The sequence below is a fragment of the Schistocerca piceifrons genome, chromosome 2 (assembly GCF_021461385.2).
Source record: "Schistocerca piceifrons isolate TAMUIC-IGC-003096 chromosome 2, iqSchPice1.1, whole genome shotgun sequence".
Taxonomy (NCBI): Eukaryota; Metazoa; Arthropoda; class Insecta; order Orthoptera; family Acrididae; genus Schistocerca; species Schistocerca piceifrons.
The window spans coordinates 953202532-953219057 of record NC_060139.1 but is presented as its reverse complement, the minus strand read 5'-3'; the positions used below and the strand labels follow the sequence as shown (position 1 = coordinate 953219057).

Below are 16526 nucleotides of genomic sequence, written 5' to 3'. Positions count from 1 at the left end.
AGAGCATAAAAAACAGCAGTTGGAGATAGTCAAGTTTCTGAGGAAGGAATATGGCACTCAGCAGTGGTAATATATTAATATACTTCATGACAAGAAATAAGAGATTATGGTGAAGTGTTACAAAGCAAAGTCAGCAATTCGTGTTTTGGTGTAAGTAGGTCCTCATAGACACCTTTCGCTCCGTTCAAATCTGACAGTAACTTGTGTATATGCAAAATGCCAAGCTGTACTATTGTTTGGAGTCCACATGAACTATAGGCCTCCTTATTATTGTCTGGGAAGGTGAACTCACAAATCTGAAGAAAGCAAGTGAATGCTAATACAACAGTCGCTAAATAAAGTGCTGCGGTGTTCAAATCGACCTCCAGGTTCACAACAGTTTAATTTTAATAATTAACAGCCTCTGTTGCACCATTTACGTAGGTTTTAGTCGGGACAACCCAAACTTCTTCAGAATAACAGTAACTAGTGTTTGTCCATAGTGGACATCGTCAAGCTAAAACTATAAATCCATAAATCATTGTCAGACTATAAAACACAACAGTTTGTTCAGACTCATCTCATGAAACTGTCTTCTTTCATGTGCACACTGATTACTTAGTTTAGTGCTACAGAAAATGATGGCTGTAAATGTAGTATGCCTGGACACTGCAATTTGTATGGCCAATTCACATGGAGTGTACAGATGCCTTCTCTGACATTTCATAGAAATCTAAATGTGGAAAGATATTGGGCCTTTTTGATGGTGCTGTTAGTTAATTTATGCTTGTCATCTTCAACTCTGTTCCTGTTTAGACCACCTTCCGAAACACATTGTAACAACGCAACAGGAAGTTCCAAAAACTAATGCAAAGTAAGTTTGAGCAACAACGGACAATTTTTTCTCATTCATCCTGCTTCAGTAGTCAGCTATACTAGGTAATGTGTTCTGGGGGCATTGCAGCTTCTTGGAGCATGTTTCACACACCAGGCTTCAACATCTAATAAAACAACAGTTTTGTGTTAGGAGAGGGCTAAAGGTTTTCTCGTTCAGCTTATGAAGTCCTTATGGCACATTCCACTTGAAAGATACAGTTGTGAGCCAATAGTCTTTGTACATAATAGTGAGAAAGTTAGTAAATATTGTGTGAATATGAACTGCGTATATTCACACTCAGTGAACCTGAAAAGCATATATTGTGTGTGTAATTCTGGAATGTAACTTCTACCAAAGTGAAAGGCCCCCGTGGTTCCTCCATTATTTTCTAAACATATATATGAGTCTCTCTGCATTTACTTCCCTTCTCTAAATGAGAACCATGGGAGTGTGATAGAGCTAAAGCTCTCAAAGATCTTGAATGTAGAAAGCTTGAGATAAAGATTGTCCAGTGATCAACCAGTTCTGCAAGGCAGCCACCATGACATACTAATTAGCATTGCGAGCTGCAAATGCAGAGGTCACATGTTCAGTTCCCAAGGGGTACTTCAGATTTCAGTGGAAAGTTCTGGAAGGAGGTGCACTTAACATCTGTAGTCCAAATGAGAAAGTACCTGATAAAAAAAAGAGCAAAATTGATATGCAAGCTACTGAAGTAGCGTCAAAATGCAGAAGCTTGTGCTAAGCATGCGACATTCCTTTACTTAAACAGTTTTTCAAATGACCAACTGTGATCACACTAGCACTGTAAGAGTATTGGATGTAACCAGATTGAGACCACATATCTACAAGTTGTTGCAAATAGCCACTTATCACTGGATCCGTTAAGTCTCTGGAGCCTATTTAATGAAACATAGCTAATTAATGTGCTTCGAAAGGGAAATAACATAGTGGTAAGTTTTTGACACAAGTTTTATTATTGCACTTAACAGTATTAACCTCTTGACAAGTACAGATTTCCACTTCCAAAAGTTGTGTGTGTGTGTGTGTGGGGGGGGGGGGGGGTGTCCAATGCCTGAACCTTTCATCTTATTGTTGGCTTTTCCATGGAGAATTACTTTAACACATTGTAAGGAATCTTTTCAACAATTTGCTTTTCTATGAAGATTTTTACACATCTAGGCAGTAATTCAACTCTCTAAACTGTGTGTAACTTGGGGAGCTCCTTGAATTATTCTCCCATGTTTACAGGAAGCTGTCCATTTCTCAGTTGTGATGACAACACAGGGAATGTGTGAGAAATTGTACTTAAACAATGAACACAACTCACAGAAACCAGGAATTTCACAGTATTTATTTATGTGGGATTTGCAAAATTCTTGCTTTGTAGAAGAAACCTTCACTATCGAAACATACAGTATTGGACTAAAATACTTGTAGATGGCAGCAATAAAGGCAATGGTTAAGAGTTCCCTGTTGTATTGGATGTAGGTACTACACACTGATCATGAGACTGTTAAACTGATAACAGTATTTGGCTTCCTGAAACAGTGTTCTGCTGCCAAATGCATCAAACTAGGCTAATAAAGATACCAGACATACAAGGACAGCATCAATTAATTAACTGTCAGTACCATTGAGGCACTGAACAATTTTTCTAAAGAACTATTCAAAACATCAGGCTGGTTTAAGAGCAAGGATACTGTATGCATGCACCCAAATCTCATGGCTGTGCAGCCTGTTTCTGATGGTGTTGGGAAACACAATATTGTAGGAATGAATGGTTCAACATTTTGTTTAGAATGAGAGTAGATTCTGCCTTAACATCAGTGCTCATCCTACGAGAGAGTGATGACGGCTGGGAGAGAATAATGTGATGGAGTGTGTTGGGCAGGAACATAAAGGACCAATTCTGAACAGTCTGTTGGAAGCCATAGACCATGACCTAACTCCTCTGATACTTGTTAGGCGCAACACTGGATATGTCTAATCACACTGGATATGTCTAATCATCTTCCAGAATATCCTTCTACAGTTTGTACGACATGAGGAAGATTCACTTAGCCAACAAGATATTGCCTGTACATACACTTCTCGCATTGCAAAGTGTGTTCTGCAAAACTTTTAAGTCCACTCACTAGCATTATGACTATACCATGTTCGTTATAGAGCATTCTTTCTGGTGATACGATGTTCACATTAATTTAACCATTTGTGACAAATGTGGAAGTAACATGTAACTGAAGACGCCAATATAACATACAGTTCCTCCAGTGCTTGATATCATGGCAGCATTGTAACTCTAGGTACTTATAGAAGATACTAAAGTTATTTTCTAAGACATTTTGTCCCTGAGGGTAAGACTTCATGCTTATGACCATATATACTCTACAACACGTCCTTGAGAAGGAAATAAATTTTGATATGTGTAGTATTGTTGCTTTCTGGTGTTTTTCTTTTCGCTCTAGCGTACTGTCACATTGGTTGATTACTCGTGAGGTGGACCTCAAAATAGTCACTCATGAGGAAATTTGTCCATATGTGTGCTGGTGTCGCAGAAATGTAGTGTTCACTTTCATTACCAAGTAGTGTTTGGTAAATGACAAAGGGCCCGGTTGTTTTCAATATACACAGACATGTATTTAGAATCCACTTAAAACTCAGTATCATGTAACTCTTTGGGTGGTAACAATAATCATTGCCTCCGGAGCATCTGATTGAGATCATGGTGTTGTGGGAATGTTAATGTTGTATGTTGCCAGATTTTTATTTTACCCTCCTTTTCTTCTTAAGTTTCAGCAGTAAATACTTCCTTCAAACTGTAAAATTAGTTTTCCATACATTTATGACTACCATCCAATGGATTGTTCAGAAACAGAAGGGATAACAAATCAGGATAGATTTAGCTCTGCAAAATTTTCTCTACAGAAAGATACTGTTCCATGTTAACATCATTAAATTAATTGTCATATGATGGAGTTCAAATATGGGAAGGTGTACTGTTCACACACTTTTCTTTCAGTTTCCCATTCATGAGAACAAACAGTGAATCTCTGTCATCAAATAACACTGCATGCAGTCATGCACACAAGTGTGTTGAATGATTTTTTCTTGCTGTGAAGTATTCCAAACATTTTTGCTTGAAAATGTGTATTAGTTGTTTTGTGGATCCTCTCAGGAAAAATAATTCCCATTACATGGAAAATATAAATATTCCTTCATCGATATGTATTATTTTCAGTTTGTTAGGTGCTGGGAAAAAGGCATAAAACAGGTCTTCTCTCTTCGACAACTCTTCATGAAGTAAGAAGAAATTATTCTTTCTCTGCTCCCTTATGAATATGTTTGAAACTGGAGAAGGAAAAGTGCATGCATAGTACACGCTTCTGAGATGACAGACTGACTGTTCCAGACACATTGTATCTGCTAACAACAGAGCCACTTTTCATAAATATTTACTGAACAGTGTTGTAATTCGACACAGATATCTGATGAATTAAAGCTAAGCTCATAAAATTAATTTTCTCCGAAGACACTGAGAAGATACAGATCAAAGTCTTTTAAAAGTTTCCAATTTTCTTCTTCATTCGAGTACCTAATTTTTTGTGTAATGTACAGAATCACACCAGAATTTTTTGCTTTGGGATAATGCTATTTTGTCAAAAATTGACATTTTAAGCCCTTGGCTGTGTACAAAATATAGGTTTACTTACACAGAAGATTACAGCAACCAGTCACATTTTACAATGCTATTTATTTATTTAGACAGCGCCGTTACTGGTTTTGAACTGATAGGTTCATCTTCAGACAGCTAGTTCACGTTTTACATTACATTCTGTGTTTTGTTTCCCCACTTGACAAAACTTCCTTGGGGTAGTGATGCCCTACAACCAAAACAAGATGTGAGACAAAATCTCTTTAATTGTAATTTTGCCTCTCAACAATTTTAAGTGATGTACACAAATTATAATTAATAATAATGATAATAATAATAATAATAATAATAATAATTTGTTTACATCACTTAAAATTGTTGTGAGGCAAAATTACAATTAAAGAGATTTTATCTCACATCTTGTTTTGGTTGTAGGGCATCACTACCCCAAGGAAGTTTCGTCAACTGGGGAAACAAAACACAGAATGTAATGTAAAATATGAACTAGCTGTCAGAAAATGAACCTATTGGTTCGAAACCAGTAACGGCACTGTGTAAATAAATAAATAGAATTGTAAAATGTGGCTGGTTGCTGCAACCTTCTGTTTAAAGAGTCAACGTATATTTTGGATAATGGTTGTTGAACTACATCTAGGCAAAAATAGATTACAAAATTATTAAAGTTTGATTTGTTCAGAGTAGTCAAATATTTCAGTTTAATGAATATTTTGTACATTTCACAGTATGTGATGCTTACTATAAAAAATAGTTTATTTTGTTCAATGCTTTGAGATGTATACATGAAATTGTCTTGTTAAAATGTGTGATTACACTCAATGCTCTGAAGTGTATTATTTTTTCATGGTATTTAATCTTGCACTTATTGTTCATCAAAGGCCATTATAATGAAATTATAAGACCTTGAACAACTCGTCTAACTCTATGCAGCTGCATTGGGAAGCATCACCTACATAAGTTTTCATAGGGATGTTACAGCATCACCACAAAATTGTATGCAGAATGAACATGGTTTTTGAAGGATATTTTTGTGGACATGCGGTATGTATTATTGTAAAATATACCATGAAAAACTAATATTACTGTTGAGTTTTGCCTGTGTATTGTATACTGTGTAATGTTTGTTTCTCATATAGTCATTTACTCCTATGTATGTTACTTTATTACTGTAAAGTGTGTGGTAGAATGACTTTTGGTGTTACGGTTTGTCTTAGTTTCACAGAAAACAATACTACACTGTGCTCATGTTATGTTGTAAATGTTTGCATTTGTACTTTGTTTCTAAGAAGTATGTTTTGCCAGCCATTGTTTCTCCATCTGTGATACATGATTTGGTATAATGACTTCTTATGTGGGCATCATTGGTCACTACTGTTTTTTGGTATCAAATTAAAAAGGTTGGTGAGAGGTCACAGTAAAATCTAACAGCAGCTAAAACTCTATAAGTCAGTTGGATTATTTGCAGCACTGGGAAGCAGGTAAGTTAGGTAATGGTTCTTCAATGAAAGGATGCTGTAGGAATTGCAAAGCAAATGTAAAGGGACTAGGTCATAGTTTAAGTGATGAGTAAACTTAGTTGGACCATGTACTTTTGTGTCCTTGATTTGTAACTGGGGTGATTGTTCATGAAAGTTTCAGTGAAATATGTCTTCTCCTTTTCAGTGCCTCCATAACTTTGACATCTTTCTTCTCATCTTGTGTGGGTCTGTTGTTCTTCTCATAGGAACAACAAAGAAAAGTATCATTTTAATGTAATTCATGGGACACCACTACCACCACAAAGTCTCAAATCTACATCTATACTCTGCAAAGCACCTGACTGAGGCTATGTCTCATTTTGCCAGTTATTAGGGTTTTTTCCTGTTCAGTTCAGATATGGAGCTTGGGAATAATGTTCAATTGTTTCTGTCCGTGCTGTAAGTGATCTAATGTTGCTCCCATGATCCCTACTGAAGTGATACACGGGATGGTGTGTTTCTAAGAGTCATAATTTAAAGCCAGTTGTTGAAACTTCATAATTAGGCTTTTTTGGGATAGTTTATATCTGTCTTGAAGAGTTTACCAGTTTAGCTTCTTCTGCATCTGTGTGGCCCCCTCCCACCAGCAAACAAATCTGTGACTGTGTTGCCCTCCTCTGTATCCATTCAGTACCCCCTGTTAGTCCTATGTGGTAGGAGTCCCACACGCTTCAGCAATAACCATCCCACTGTGGGAGCGCTTGTCGCACATGGACAAGCTGAAATACGTAGTGCAGGTGGAACACACATATGTCTGAGGTCATTTCAGGCGTATGTGGCATCCGTGAACTCGGCACTGGTACACAGTTATTGGGAGGCCAATCATATGTGGCACAACATGCGTGTGTGGGAAGTAAGGGTGAAATGCACTTGCCCGAAGTTTACACAAAACGAACACATTTGTATTGTAAATGTTATGGTATATTTACACACACCTGTAGTTCAGAGGACATAGACATTAATTTATATTGTCCTTGATGTTTTTTTCCAATGATTTTGAACTAGCATCTCAACTTTTGGTGTGAAAATACTGGTCATTAGGTGCACTGCTCCAATCAGATGAACATCTGTAAGACTAAACTTCGATTTTGTCAGTTTCATTATGGAGAATACACGTTCGCACAAGTTTACTGTTCCAAAAAAACTATAAACATGAGCAGCTATTTTAAATAACAATGGAAACTGTTTGCGTGGGAAATATTTGTGGAAGCTTTCCAAGGTTTTTTGCTGTGTGAATCTTCTCCTTCAGCACACGATTGCATTGAAATCAGTGATTTCCAACTGAATTTCAGAAAGCACATGTTAAACGTTAACTGCAAAAGGAGTTGCAAAAAGGTTGACATTGCATTCCAGTCGATTTAAGTCCTCAAATCTAATATCAGAAATGCCTTCGAGAGACTGTAGCACCGTTAAAACCCATCAAAATGTTCTTTGAGTCTCTCCAGTTCCAAATTGTTTTCACTAACAACTAGTGCAACACTCAGGAAGTGTGCACATGACATTTCTGACAGTTGCTTTGCACTCAAAAGCAGTTTTCTCTTGAACGCCAAAATAGTGTCAATTACCTTATTTCCACCTTGCAAAGCTACATTCAAGCTATTCAGGTGCTTGGTTATGTCAGTTAAAATCGCAAGGTCTAAAATCCACTGTGGGTCGTCCAATTCTTTCACTGGTTTTCTTCTCGCATCCATGAATAAAGCTATATCTGTACTTAAATTAAAAAATTGTTCTAAAATGACTCCTAGACTCAACCAGCGTACTTAACAAAAATATGGAACATTACAGTATTCACACTTGAGATCTGCTGGTAACGACTTGAATTGTCTGTGTTCCAAACCATGCGATCTGAGAATGTTAACTGTTTTTATAACCACGTCCATGACGCTGACTAGTTTGGCACATTTTGATAGCAAATTATCGCAGTGAAGAACGCAATGTATTGCTGGTAGTTCCTGCTGGACACCAACGGCTTTCAACTATTTTCGTATATCAAAATGACGACACTAGATGTAGGACCAATCACTGCAGGAGCCCCATGTGTTGCAATCGATGAAAGTTTTTCCCGACATAAATTGTACTTCTCTATTATATGTTCTACGCACGAAACTATGAGGTGCTGTCAAAAATTTTTGGGACTGTTGAAAACCTTACCTTTGGACTAATGGTCACCATCACCCTCAAAGTAGTTTCCATCCGCACGTACATACCGGTCCCATCGCTTCTGCCACTGGTCAAATGTTTTCTGGAAGCCCTGTTTTTGGAGGGCATTTATCACTGTCAGTGATGCTTCTTGAATCTTCTCTTGAGTGTAGAACCGATGGCCTTTCAACTTGAGTTTCAGTTTTGGGAATAGTGCAAAGTTGCAAGGTGCCAAATCTGGTGAGTACGGTGGTTGGGGTACAACCGCCATGTTGTTTTTTGCCAAAAAGGTCTTGGTGAGCAAGGACGTGTGACAGGGTGCATTGTCATGATGCAGCAGCCAGTTCCCCCTTGATGCCAAAGTTCGGGCTGTCGTCGCCATACTTTTTCACGGAGCCGTCGCAAAACGTCACAATAGTACGCGAATTCATTGTTTGGTTGGGTGTGACAGATTCTTTGTGCTCAATGCCCTTGGTATCAAAGAAAACAATGATCATGCTCTTCACTTTGCTCTTCACCTGGCTTGCTTTTTTGGGTCTTGGAGAGCCCGGTCTCCTCCGCTGGGACACACGCGTACGGCTCATGCTCTGTCCTCCAAACACTTGTTGAATCATTGCAAGGGTCTCCATAGCACTTTTCCTGAGATTCACACAGAATTTGATACACACGTGCTGTTCTATTTGTGGATCCATCGTGAAAACACCACACACCGAACAGAGTATTACGAAAATCACTGTGGACACGCAACACGTCCTTCCAGCTGAATGCCACTCCGCACACTGACTCATCAGATATGCAACTCTTGCCACCTAGCAGTCAAAATACTACTACTACTACTACTACTACTACTACTACTACTACTACTTTCCAGATGGCAGTACCAGTCCCAAAAATTTTAGATTCCACATCGTATAGTGTCGGCCGTCGTTTTGTAATGCATTGGCACTACATCGAAGAGTTCCTCAATCACATTAAACTGAGCATCAACTCCTCGCAAAAAGACTGCAAGTTGAGGAACATCGCGTACATCAGTGCTTTCGTCCAATGCTAATGAAAAGAAAACCAAATCTGCAAACTGTTCTCCATGAAAGAGGAGAGGTTTTAAAAACAGTAAGACTTGCTGGGCACAAAATGGTTGTGGCAGCAACAAAACATTCTTTCATTAATTCTCCATCGCCGAAGGACCGTGATGTTTTAGCTATTTTAAGAGTTACACGATAGCTTACTGTCATCGCTGCATTGTTGTGGATGATGGGGTAGTCATCCTGTAAATTCATAATAGGAGAAGGTAAAAGTGACAGAAAATGCACATAACATATTACTAATAACAGTAATAATGTGAATCATTGTCGTAATTATCTTCTTCTGGTTCAGTTCAATAAGTTTGGTGTCAATTCACATTGTACTTCTTCCGTGAAGACAATGTTGCATTGCAAATCAAACACTGAGGTCTTCTTTGTGTTCCAACAGAAAAGAACTCTTCTTACCACTGTGGATTAACGAGTATGAGTTCAAAGGACTAACTCCTCCTCGGCCATTTTCCACCCACTAGTTCTATTTTACCGCAAACCCCGAATGCGATGTCTACATGGACAATAGAAACAGCGGGAAGTAAACAGACCGAGTGGCTCTGCGCAGTGCAGTGATGTGTGTAGCTAGGGGAGTAGATGGTGGGGTGGTGGGGGCACTGCTGGCTGGCAGGGGGGGGGGGGGGGTGAGCCTCGGGCAGGCCTTCTGGACATTAGCGAGTGCCCGCACTAGTGAAACAGTATTTGTCCGGCCCTGGTCTAGACATATTGGACATGGGTGCTGTGGCTCTTGTCTTACTGAAACCATGTTCTTTGGTTATAACCAGGAAAGTTTTGCTATTCAGGCACCAAAATGTCATTTAATACTGTGACTTAACAATCTGAATTCACTATAACTGGACGACTGCTCTTGTCCTCGAGAAATTACAGGCCAGTTATTCCTCGAGCTGACATCATAGCCCATACAGCAACTTTGGCAGATGAAGGGGTTTCTCATGCTTACTGTTTAAAATTCGTTGCTCTGCAGTAGTGACGATTTTGCTTATTGACATCATCGTTCACATGAAAATGAGCCTTGTCAGAAAACAAGATATTGTTAAATGAAGGGCACTTAGTGACATCATTAACGCATTGCACCCTATGCCTGTCATCCTGAGGCTTTAAGTCTTGCATCGATTGGATTTTGTAAAGCTGCAGTTTAAGGTCATTTTGCAGAATTTGGTGCAGTGATGATCTATGCACATTTAAAAAACTTCCATGGTAATGAATGGAGAGGTTAGGGTCATCATGAACATACTCATTTGCGCTCTCAATGGATTCACCTGTTCTTGATGGACTTGGACGCCCTGATTTAGGGCTGACCAGTGTTGAATCAGTTTCCTCAAATGTTTTGATCCATTTCTGGATCATTTGGAGCATAATTTACACAAAGCAATCCATGATCACTGCAAAATTTCCTCCATGCCACACTCACCGAATCACTGTTTTGTGCAATTCTCGCTCACAGAACACATGGTCTGTTCCCAATAAGTGCTCCACATCGACTGAATTCATGCAGAGAGAGCTCTTCAGACATAAACTTTCTTTTGAGACACCCTTTACATGTAGTGCCTGTGTTTTTTTTTTTTTTTCAGACATCTATGAAAGAACAGACACCATTTTGATCCTGCAGCCATCATGGATCAAGACCCAAAGGAAATAATGATGTTCAGCTGCTAATGGACATTGGGACAGTGGTTTACACCAATGGGTAAAGCTGAAAATTTATGCCAGACTGGTCTCCTGCTTGTGAGGCAGATGCTCTGACCACTGAGCCATCCAGACACAGTGGTGTCTGGACTGCACGGACTAATCTATTATGCCTCCAGTCAGATGCAAATTCTCAATGTATCCACACACTACTGACAAAATGCCCCTGTTCATTATCCTCATTAATCATGGTGTCTCGCTGATTCCAGTAAGAGTTCAAGTGAAGTGTTAATTTGCACTGAAGGGACCAGTGGCCGCCATCACTTTAAATATATGTGTAGTGTCTGTTCTTTTGGACATAATTAAGTTGAGGCTGGCTGATGATCCCTTCAGTGCAGATGCACACCACACTCAGTCTCTTACAGGAATTGGTGAAACGCTGCTAGTAATGAGAATAATGGGCAGAGGCACTACATCATAGTGTGTGAATAAGCTGAGAATTTGTGTCTGATGGGAGACAAATGCTAAGGTAGTCTGTGCAGTTGTGATTATCGCTGTGTCCGGATAGCTTAGTGATCAGAGCATGTGCCTGGTGAGCAGAAGACCCAGGCTTGAATCCTGATCGGGCACAAATTTTCAGCTTTCCCCATTGACGTAAATCAGTGTTGACTAGCAGCTAAATGTCATTATTTGCTTTCTGTGAGGTAACTAACTTGATCAACTGACCAGGTACCGTCCTGTTCAGATTCAAAGTAGTGTGTGATGTCATCTTGCATTGCGAGCATGATAAGTGATCATGGAAAACCCTTCATGAGAAGTCATGACAACTTGCTGTGAATGTCACAAAAATGAGAAAGGTGTGATAATGCTAACAGAAGGTTCAGGCAAATGCTGACAAACAAAAGTTAAGTCAGTGGTGTACAAATCGTGGAAGGAGGGACAGTATGCCAGGTGGAACAGGATTCAAGTATCTGCCCCCAAAGCAGGACAAGTTAAATACACGCAATAACTATTTCTTTATTGATACAGATAAATGTGTTATTGGATAGTAATTTCTGTGATATTATGAACAATACAAAGAAACAGTCTCTGTGAAAACTTCACAGATTTTATTGCACAGAACTGGTTTCCCAGGCCAGCAAGACACTGAGAAAAAACTGCTCAATCTACATCTACATTTATACTCCGCAAGCCACCCAACAGTGTGTGGCAGAGGGCACTTTACGCGCCACTGTCATTACCTCCCTTTTCTGTTCCAGTCGCGTATGGTTCCCGGGAAGAACGACTGTCTGAAAGCCTCCGTGCGCGCTCGAATCTCGCTAATTTTACATTCGTGATCTCCTCGGGAGGTATAAGTAGGAGGAAGCAATATATTCGATACCCCATCCAGAAATGCACCCTCTCGAAACCTGGCAAGCAAGCTATGCCGCGATGCAGAGCGCCTCTCTTGCAGTGTCTGCCACTTAAGTTTGCTAAACATCTCCGTTACCAAATAACCCTGTGACGAAACGTGCCGCTCTTCTTTGGATCTTCTCTATCTCCTCCGTCAACCCGATCTGGTACGGATCCCACACTGATGAGCAATACTCAAGTATAGGTCGAACGAGTGTTTTGTAAGCCACCTCGTTTGTTGATGGACTACATTTTCTAAGGACTCTTCCAATGAATCTCAACCTGGTACCCGCCTTACCAACAATTAATTTTATATGGTCATTCCATTTCAAATCGTTCCGCACGCATACTCCCAGATATTTTACGGAAGTAACTGCTATCAGTGTTTGTTCCGCTATCATATAATCATGCAATAAAGGATCCTTCTTTCTATGTATTCGCAAAGTGCGTATTTGCTGCAGATCTTCCTGCATTTCGCTGCAATTTTCTAATGCTGCAACTTCTCTGTATACTACAGCATCATCCGCAAAAAGCCGCATGGAACTTCAGACACTATCTACTAGGTCATTTATATATATATTGTGAAAAGCAATGGTCCCATAACACTCCCCTGTGGCATGCCAGAGGTTACTTTAACGTCTGTAGACGTCTCTCCATTGATAACAACATGCTGTGTTCTGTTTTCTAAAAACTCTTCAATCCAGCCACACAGCTGGTTGGGGGTTGTTTTGGGGAAGGAGACTAGACAGCTAGGTCATCAGTCTCATCGGATTAGGGAAGGAATTCGGCCGTGCCCTTTGAAAGGAACCATCCCGGCATTTGCCTGGAGCGATTTAGGGAAATCACGGAAAACCTAAATCAGGATGGCCGGATGCGGGATTGAACTGTCGTCCTCCCGATTGCGAGTCCAGTGTTTAACCCACACAGCTGGTCTGATATTCCGTAGGCTCTTACTTTGTTTATCAAGCGACAGTGCGGAACTGTATCGAACGCCTTCCGGAAGTCAAGGAAAATAGCATCTACCTGGGAGCCTGTATCTAATATTTTCTGGGTCTTGAACAAATAAAGCGAGTTGAGTCTCTCACGATCGCGGTTTCCGGAATCCATGTTGATTCCTACAGAGTAGATTTTGGGTTTCCAAAAACGACATGATACGCGAGCAAAAAACATGTTCTAAAATTCTACAACAGATAGACGTCAGAGATAAAGGTCTATATTTTTACGCATCTGCTCGACGACCCTTCTTGAAGACTGGTACTACCTGTGCTCTTTTCCAATCATTTGGAACCTTCCGTTCCTCTAGAGACTTGCAGTACACGGCTGTTAGAAGGGGGGCAAGTTCTTTCGCGTACTCTGTGTAGAATCGAATTGGTATCCCGTCAGGTTCAGTGTACTTTCCTGTGTTGAGTGAGTCCAGTTGCTTTTCTATTCCTTAGACACTTATTTTGATGTCAGCCATTTTTTCGTTTGTGCGAGGATTTATAGAAGGAACTGCAGTGCAGTCTTCCTCTGTGAAACAGCTTTGGAAAAAGGTGTTTAGTATTTCAGCTTTAGGCGTGTCATCCTCTGTTTCAATGCCATCATCATCCCGGAGTGTCTGGATATACTGTATCGAGCCACACTTATTTAACGTAAGACCAGAACTACGTAGGATTTACTGTCAAGTCGGTACATAGAATTTTACTTTCGGATTCACTGAACGCTTCACGCATAGCTCTCCTTACGCTAACTTTGGAATATGAATATAAAATGTGCTTGAATAAACAACTTGTCATTTTTTTTTTTTTTTTCATACACTCTGTGGGCAATATTGCAAAGCAGTGCCAAGCAACATTTCCTCTATGACTGTAACAGGGAAACTTTGGATTATCATGTAGGAATGGACAAAATAAAGTTAAAAATACTTAGTGACAAGCAAAACTGAACTTCCGGCTTGAATTATGGAGCACCAACCAAATTTATTTTATTCCACTTTGTATTACTGACCCGGTTTCCATTGTTTCCATACGGCTGCACCACTCATCATCATCATCATCATCATCATCTCCTCAGAGCTGAAAGTCCAAACGAGTGCAGGGTGGTTCTTACCCAAAAATGTACACATCATTGCCATGTATATTGCATTCAGACACACATTTATCCATGGAAAATTTGATTATTAATAATGGTGACTCGTTTATCAATTACGAAAACTTTTTAGCATACAACACAAGATCAGCACACACAATTGCCTTTCAACACTCCAGTGATGGAGTTAATTATTCAGTTGTGGCACAAAAACAGTTCACACACAATTGTAACAGTTTATGAAAGAGGAATACAGTGCAGTAATTCCATTAATTAAGTCCATAATGAGTATCACCATGTCCAGCAATCATTTATTTTGATGAAAATAAAATTCCAAACTTACTACCAACCACAACACGTTTCATTTAAAATGTTCCTTAATTTGAGGTTCTGTAATCACTGGAAAGTCTTCAGACATTAATATTAATGAGTTTCACAGTTGTCAGTGCATGTATATTCGCCTAGAAAACATGCAGGAATTTGTAGTGCACCAATATCGAGATTACACCCAACATTGGTCTTCCTTGTGGGCTTTCAAACTGCAAATTCACAATTTTGTGGCAATTTGGACACACAAAAACTGGTGTAGGAATAAACTGTTATTTCAAAAATATGTAATACTTTAAAAAGTGGGTATGTTGTATTTTACTGTTTTTATGTGGTCTAAGAATTAATGTGATTTTTGTCATACAGAAGATTGTGTTTGTTGGATATAAATTGAAAAAAGTACATCAAAATTATTATTCTTACATGATGTGAATCCTCTTGTTTACAAGTATGAGCACCACATTGCAAATTATAAATTTGAAATTATTGATTAACTCAATAATCAGTCAATGCTGTATGTCTTTTGTACAGAAAAATTAAAATAACAAAAATATTAAGTCGAAAGCTGGAACATAACAGTGGTTAGGTTCTGAAATGAAAATTGTTGGCAGCTTAGAGCTTCAGCTTAATTATTTTGAAAATAATTAGTTTTCGGTAAGTTAAAATACGTTACTGGAAAGTCGGAATGCTTAGCTTAGCTTTCTCAGATACACTGATTAGTTCATAAGAGTTTACATGTTGCAAACTGTAGTACTGATTTCAATTAATTCTATTTTCAAATTATGAATGCCGTAATTACATCAAAGTAAACAGAACAATCAAAATGACAATGTAACAATAAATGCAAGTGAAATCAAGTCTAAATAAGAACTTGAGGATTTTGTGTAAATGTCACATGTCAATAGATAAACGTAGTGAAAATGAGATAAAAATTAGCAAAAAGTACTTATTTAGTCTTCTAGACCAAATTTGAATGGAACAGCTGTAGCTTTAGCTGCTAATGAATAAACATTGTGTGTCAACTTGCTTGTTGCAAGCCTTTTGGCAAAACTGCACTGGAGGCTTGTGTGTCACTTTTGCTGATTTCATATTCAAGTAGCTATTCAGTTGGCCTCACAAGGTTGAGTGAACCTCCTTTCAGACCTTCCCACCAGATAAAAATTCAAAGTGGTCCCTGGGATGAAACTCCATATCTCAGAGTTGCTGCCACTAATCCATTCGAACAACTAGTTTTGTAGCTGTGATTTTAGCTTTTGCTGTTGTGATATTAGAAGCATTGAAAGGCTGTGTATCATGCCAAAAAAATGTTGATGACTAATGGAGGAGAGATACTGTGACGATCAAGGAAACTAAAACAGCAGATGATGGATCAACAGTCACCCCTGTTTAATATAGTGACATCATCAGGGAAAATAAAGTTACAAATACTGAAAGTGAAACTTCATAAGCAGGTAATGTGTGGAAAATTGTACTATTTGTATTCTTGTTCTGAGTGGCACTTAGTTCAGTGGTTCTTAAAGACATAGCATGTAAGTATTCCACTTGCAAGAGTATCGGTGTATACGCTATTGCTGCATCCCCCGACTGCTTTCCACACGTGAACATGACAGTGCTGTCACAATGGCCAAATAACCAGTTTAGTTTGCTGAATCATAACAGACTTTAAAATATAAGAAATTTGACCAAATCTCTGCCACTTCTTGAAGGCTTGATAAGTAATCTTCTGCGCAAAAGTTTGGACACAGTCATTACTGAAGTATGTGTGGTGTCACCGCCAGACACCACACTTGCTAGGTGGTAGCTTAAATCGGCCGCGGTCCATTTAGTACATGTCGGAC

General features: G+C 39.1%; 1 protein-coding gene across 1 annotated transcript in view; it reads left to right on the top strand.

The window, feature by feature from the left end:
• Nucleotides 1-16526, top strand: part of LOC124778013 (AMME syndrome candidate gene 1 protein homolog) — a 58144-nt gene that overhangs the window by 18106 nt on the left and 23512 nt on the right. The gene's annotated exons all lie outside the window — the stretch shown is intronic.